Genomic DNA, 7,123 nt, shown 5'->3' with positions numbered 1-7,123 from the left:
GTATCTGTATGCCTTTTTTGTTTTGTTTTGCTTTTTGTTTGTTTGTTGTTGTTTTTTCCCCCACTATATTTATACTAGTAAATCTTTAAAATACAAGGTATCATTTCAGGAGAAACCCTTTTTGAATATATACGTGCAAAAAAACCAATATGCTAAAAAAATACTAGTCAGTACAGTTCATAACCAATTAACTAAAAACCATAAACCAATGAACTAACACACACTCTTGCACTCAATACATTGCAAACTCTTCTTTCTATGTGGTGTTTGCACTTGCCATCTAATTTCTTTTTATATCTCAAGATATTTTAAAAATGTATTATAATTCTGAAGTACTCCATTGTATTTAATAATATATATTTAGTTATTATTTTTATTTTTTTGTCATTTTTTTTATACCACTGATTTGCAACAGCTGATTTTCAACTACATCTTTAAATTCACTGATTTTACATAATTTTAAGTTTATTTAAATATTTATTTATTTGATATATTTGGTACTTGACTTAACTGTACAATCAAATCTACAAGTTATGTGGTAGTGGATATGAAGATAAGGTGTGTATGCTTTATATTTAAAAGTAATATTAGACATTTGCTTGTTTGTCTACCTCTTTGTTTATAGGCATATGAAATTGAATATGCAATACTGAATTTCACCAACATGACATAAATCATGTTGGTATGAACATGATTTATATCTTGCATGATTTTTTTATGTTAAGGAAACCAGTTAAAAAATTAAAAACTGAAAAATTGAGCTGTATATATAATAAAATGAAATAGCCTATGTTTACTCTGATTGTATTTCAATAATTTCTTGATTGTGTTGGAATTATATTTTTCATCTCAAATGCCGATCACTGATTTCGCTTCACTTGTATATTTGCCCGCTATTTTATACAACACTGTTTAATTTTTACCTTTCTTTGGGTTTTTGTGCTTTCATGCATCTATGGGTTATGTTGTTAGATTTGTTGATTAACATTTTAGAGAACCTTGATCCCTTGTTCGAAAATAATAAACCTTAAGTCAGCAATGGCACTAAAAAATGCACAAGGACACAATATGAATAGGTTTAAAACTTTATGAATGTCAACACAACTCCTTCATGTTTTAATAAAACACATAATTATGTCCAAGTTAGTGTACAGATGCAAACACATACGCACACACACACACACACACACACACACACACACACCCCTACACACACACACACACACGCATAACATAGTTCAGTCAAGTGAAGCAGACATCAGTGGTCTATAACGTTAGTGTGAGCGTTACATAAGCGCATTGCTACTAAAAATAGAAATGCACCAATTGTAAACATGGGTCTAAACTGTCGGCTGTGGACTTTCAAAGGAACCTGAATGAAATTTAAATCAGAGCATTGTCTCGGTCGCAGATGGACCGGCAGCTGATCCTTACTGTGAATGCCCCAAGGCAAGTCCTGTGAGTCTGCTGCTCATGCCTCAGTGAGTGAGCGTGTTGTAGGTGAATGAGGAGTGTTGATTTCAACTGTTGCATTGATTGGTTCATGAAAAAAGTGCCAAGCTTGTTAATATATTTGTACTTAAAATGTCTGTAAAACAGTGCCGCAGGCCGATGATCACACATTCTTACTTTACTGGGCTTTCTTTTTGTTTTATCCTTATTAAACTCTACTTTATTGTTTAGTTACTTTGCAGGCTTACAATGACAATAATAAACTCTTGTTTTTGTATACTCTTTATTGCATAAATTCAACTAAACTTAGAACAAAATTAATAAAATAAACATAATTTACACTGACTTTCATTTACATCTTCACAATGTGGATATTATATCTCCTAAATTAGTGTAAACTGCTCATGTTATCTGGATCTCCTTCTGTTTTTTTATTATTAATCAGAATTTACGTGAACAGTGATTACGTGTTAGCAGTGTTTAATCTATATTACATGTGATTACATGTTAGCAGTGTTTAATCTATATTACATGTGATTACATGTTAGCAGTGTTTAATCTATATTACATGTGATTACATGTTAGCAGTGTTTAATCTATATTACATGTGATTACATGTTAGCAGTGTTTAATCTATATTACATGTGATTACATGTTAGCAGTGTTTAATCTATATTACATGTGATTACATGTTAGCAGTGTTTAATCTATATTACTTGGGCATTGATATATTAGTAAAGTTGACAAAGTAAACTCACCAATAATACAAAAGTTTAAAAATATATTTTTTTATTTGAATAACGATGCAATCTATACACAACTTCACACACCTAAAAATAACCATAATAATAATAATAATAATAATAATAATAATAATAATAATAATAATAATAGTAAAAAGAATAAGTAAAAAAAAAAAAGCAGAGTGAGATATGAAAACTCAAATAAGGGAGTTTTCACTGTTTGATTGAAAACATAGGAGTAAATACATTTACCATACATGTAGATCTTAAAACAAAGATGAGCATTCACATAACTTCTGATATATCAGTTTTATGTTACCAACCTTATTAGAGAGAGAAAAAAAAAGATTCATACTACAACTACTTTCCAATGAGCCCAAAAGAGTGAGATATTTGGGGGGTTTTTTTCAATTCAGTGTTTGATACATGCTGGTCTTTGGTGACATTAGTACCATGTCACGTCTTTGTGGGAGCTTAACACAGCATTCACATTAACTGTGCAGCAGAATGTCTTTCCACCTAGAACACATCCATCCATCCATCTACCAATTCATCCATCCATTGTATACCCCTGCTTATCCTTGCAGGGTTGCTGGGGTAGGGGTGACCTATCTCTAGCGGTCAATGGGCGAGAGGTGGGGCACACCCTGGTCAGATCGTCAGTCTGTCATAGACATGCACGACACACACTCACTCCTGAGGGCAGTTTAGAGAGACCAATTGGACACATGCATGCATGGGTTCAATCAATTTAGACTGCTGCTTGTAAATAACTATGATGATCAGAATGTCTCCCATCCAGATACATATACACTCCTAGTACCATTAAACTGCTTCTAATTAAAATCCAAGCTCATACTGTGTACAGAAATAAAGAATTAAATAATGAAAGAGAAGGAAAAAGACTGGATAATGTCAAAGATCGTCACAGTCATAACAGTTAATGTTGATTCATAGCTCTTGTTTTTATTTATGAAGAATTAAAACACGTTCTGGTGGATTTTCTCATGAAAAAGGAGCATAAAAAAATACATTGTAACCCTGCAAAAAAAAAAAAACCCACAAAGAATAAAAAACATTTTCAACTTCTAAACATTGTTTATTCCAAGTTTTAAATCCATTTAAATTGTCACATGATAAAAATATACTTTAATTCCCCTGCTTTTTCAAGGGACTGTGACCGATGTGCAGACGCTGATGTGCATGAGATGGAAAATTGCAAAGAAAGGGATGAATCACAAACATGACGCTCCTTAGTTTGTGAGGAATTGGATAAATTTGACCATTTCTAGGAAAAAGTGTGAGGGGAGTTTACTGCCCATGCTCCCCGACATGGGCAAAATATCAGCCTCATAGCTATTTAAAGGAGCTTTAAGCTTAATGAACGGTTCAGTCACTTACGTCAGCGGCATATTGGGAAAAAAAATCATGTGTGAAATTTGTTAGAGGAATAAACAAAACATTCAGATGATGTATAAATTGTTCAGTGCTATGAAACACAAAAAATATTATGTATGGAGAGTTTAATAAAAGATGTGGTAAAGTATGGAAGGTAAAAAAGCAATAACAAGAACACAAAAAGTTAAATCATTTGCCTGAATATTCAGAAACCAACCTATTAATACAGCGCATGAATAGAACACCTAATCACAGCTTGCAAAAATAAGAAGACACAAATTAATTTGCTTTCTAATGGAATTTTAAGTATTTACATCATTAATAGCTTGATAGAAAATAAACTCTTGATGTCTTAATAGACTCAATTGAAGTGCAGTTTAAAGATGAGAAGGCAGACATTCTTGACCATTTCACAAAAGTAAAACCAGAATATGATGCAAATTTTTGTTCACATCTTTTCCAGGATTTCCCACTCACTGTAGTCCACTTGCTGATCTAGATGTTGTTTGGTCACTGCTGCTGTCTTCAGGTGTTGTGTGCTGTATTTGCGAGTTAAGTGGGGAGCCTGGGAGTTAAAGCGGTAAGAAAAATTAGAAAGTGAACACAACGTGAGGGAGCAGAAACAGTAAAAATCAAATTTCTTTTGCTGCGTCAAACAGAAAAATGATTTGAAAACATGCGCACGCTGGCGTGACGGAAGATATATGATGAACATGGATAGATTCAATAGATAATTTCTATTTTCAGATTAAGTGTATGTAATAATATATCTGATAAATTGCACATGAAAAGTGTGTTGAAAAAGAAAGCAATTTAGTATTTGTATTGATGTCTCAAAATGTAAAAAATCTAAATATATACCATATTTTGGATAACTTATTACACGGTAAATTCTGGGCATAATGATAATTGTTTTTATTTTCTCCCACTTATTACATTATGCAGTCTTTCCCATGCACCTGTTTACAATTGAGATAGAGCAATATAACAAAAATTAAACATGCTGAGATTAGATAGATAGATAGATAGATAGATAGATAGATAGATAGATAGATAGATAGATAGATAGATAGATAGATAGATAGATAGATAGATAGATAGATAGATAGATAGATAGATAGATAAGTGCAATCAATATGTTTTTAAATAAATGAAATATGTGTCCAAAACATAAATTATTTTCTATTTCACAACTCTTCTGAAATCTAGATATTTTTTTCTTAAATTTCTTTACCCCCCCCCACCCTCCCCTTTGCACAGCTAAGCAACATTTTGCGTAATTGTGCAAACTGCTGAAGAGTGAACTGTGTATAAAAGGTGTGTGCATCTTCGTGTTTGCCTTTTCCTCCTTCAGTAGATGCAGAGACATAATAGTTGTATTTAAGTATCGAACCAAACGTCTAGCTATTACATTCAAACACTGCCTGTGTGTGCGGAAGCACTTTGAGGGTCCAGCTCTCGTTGTTACAACACACCAGAGAGCCCGTTTTGACAGCAGCAGTGTGACTCCTCCATCCAAAACAACACGAGCGACGTTAACGTCCTCCACGAATGCTTTTTGGGGTAAGGGCTTCCCGGATTCATGTATGCACAGCAAGCCCAGACCGCAAAAAGATTCGTGACGGACAGCTGCTATAAATCACAGTGAATCTCCAGTCCACGACTCCCCGGGGGTCTTCATCCTCAAAGTGTCTTCAGCTTTTGCACTGTCGTTTGACTTGTTCATTGACTGAATTGTGTCTAATCTGAACACTCGTCTAACTGGTATTGGCTTTGCAGCAACACGCAGCCTTGTTATTAAAAAGAGCGGCGATGAAGAGAGGCGGTATCTTATCGCCGTTATAGACTTTAACACGCAGCAGAGGAATGCTTGTGGTCTGATTGGACAGGGTACCCAGTCATCCACCAATAGGGATGCAAAGAAAAGGAGCACCTAAAAGCAGGAGGCCAAAGCACCTGACAGTTTCTTGACTACCTCTGCTCTCATGGTCATCAGAGCGGTTTAAAACAATCGGGCTGCAGCTGAAAACGCACTACTTTTCATCACAATCAGATGTGTGGATCCAGACCGGGCGTGTTACTCGGAGCGCATTCATCTTAAATAAGCATAAAGTTTTATTTCATTATTTGCAAAGGGTTAATTTTGGCTCCAAATCACCAGCTGCTGATGTAGGGGCCCCACCCTCGCCTCGTTTTCATTGGGCCGCCCAGTCTTTCAGTCGAGGACGCGTCTCCCCAGCCTGTCACGATTCTCCCCATCTGTCTCGAGCGCACCGGAGCCAGACGCCACTGACGCAGCACGCGCCTTACTCACTTTTAGCAGTCACGACTCGAGGCTCATCGTGCACAAAAGGGAGGAGAGATGAAAAAAAAAAAAAAAATTTTTGTAAACGACTTCAAATTCTAAATGTAGTATTTGGTGTGAGGCGTCGAACTGCTCTCCCTTCAGTTTAAGCATAAAAATAAAATCATGTTTATTCACACAGCGGTAATGCGTGAAGATCAAAACCCATCAAAAAGCATAAAACTCTGGTGCATCAAACTAATCAGGGCTGCCCATGGCGGTATTCGTAGTTGCACTGGGTGTAAACCAGCAACCGCTACCTGAACCGCTTCAGCACCGCTACCAGAGGGACAGCTCCCTTCACACTTCTTGGCTGAGAACCACTCAACAAATCTCAGAATGAGGATCATTAGGTAACAACAGCAAGAATACTGACAATTCATCTCTCATAAACAGGGAGAAGACTAATTTGCCTATTTTAATAACAGTGTCTGAGGGTGATCCCCGTGTAGCTGTAAGCACACACCGGTTGATGTTCCTTCCAGCAAGCTGCAGAAATAGCAGCAATTCTTACGAAAAAGCTCTCCTTAAATGCTATGTGTTTCAAGAAGGCGACCCATCCTAATCAAAGAGTTGCAATGCTCAAAATTTTACGTAAAAAGAACAACAAGGAATACTACTGATGCAGAATACTGGGATAAAAAGGAAACAGGTGCATTCAGAAAAAGGTTAGAACAACTCACCGTTGTAGCTGCAGAGATTCTGATAAAAGCACGGAAAGAAGGTTTTAAAAAATGGACTAAACACCCTATTTGTCCATTAAATCTGCTCCGGCTTTTCTCTTCTCTCACTGTACTCTTGAATGGTATGCCTTTTATAGGAGTGATGCCCCCTATCTATTTCTGGATCACGATCCAACCCCGTTTCTATTTTTAGCTCGCGCGTGATGAAAAAAGAAAAGCTCGCAGAGGTTCCTTGGAGGAATTTCGAGCGTGCGGCGTTTGAGAGCGAGCGCGAGCCTTGTTTGCACGGTGGGCTGCACGCACGCACGCGCAAGCCCACCCGCATATTGTCCAATATATAGTGATCATGATTTCCACAAGGAAACCACTTGGACCGGGTTTGCCAACAAGAGTTAATAATGTGCAAAATTTGACGCTTAGAAAAAACAATAATAATAAAAATAAAAATAAAATCATGATTTGTCGCTGAAAGCACGGTGGCACCCTCATCTCCCAGCGCGCGC

Source organism: Poecilia mexicana, unplaced genomic scaffold (genome assembly GCF_051168715.1).
Source record: "Poecilia mexicana isolate PSO_F unplaced genomic scaffold, ASM5116871v1 scaffold_3, whole genome shotgun sequence".
NCBI lineage: Eukaryota > Metazoa > Chordata > Actinopteri > Cyprinodontiformes > Poeciliidae > Poecilia > Poecilia mexicana.
Note: the sequence above shows the minus strand (reverse complement) of the source record.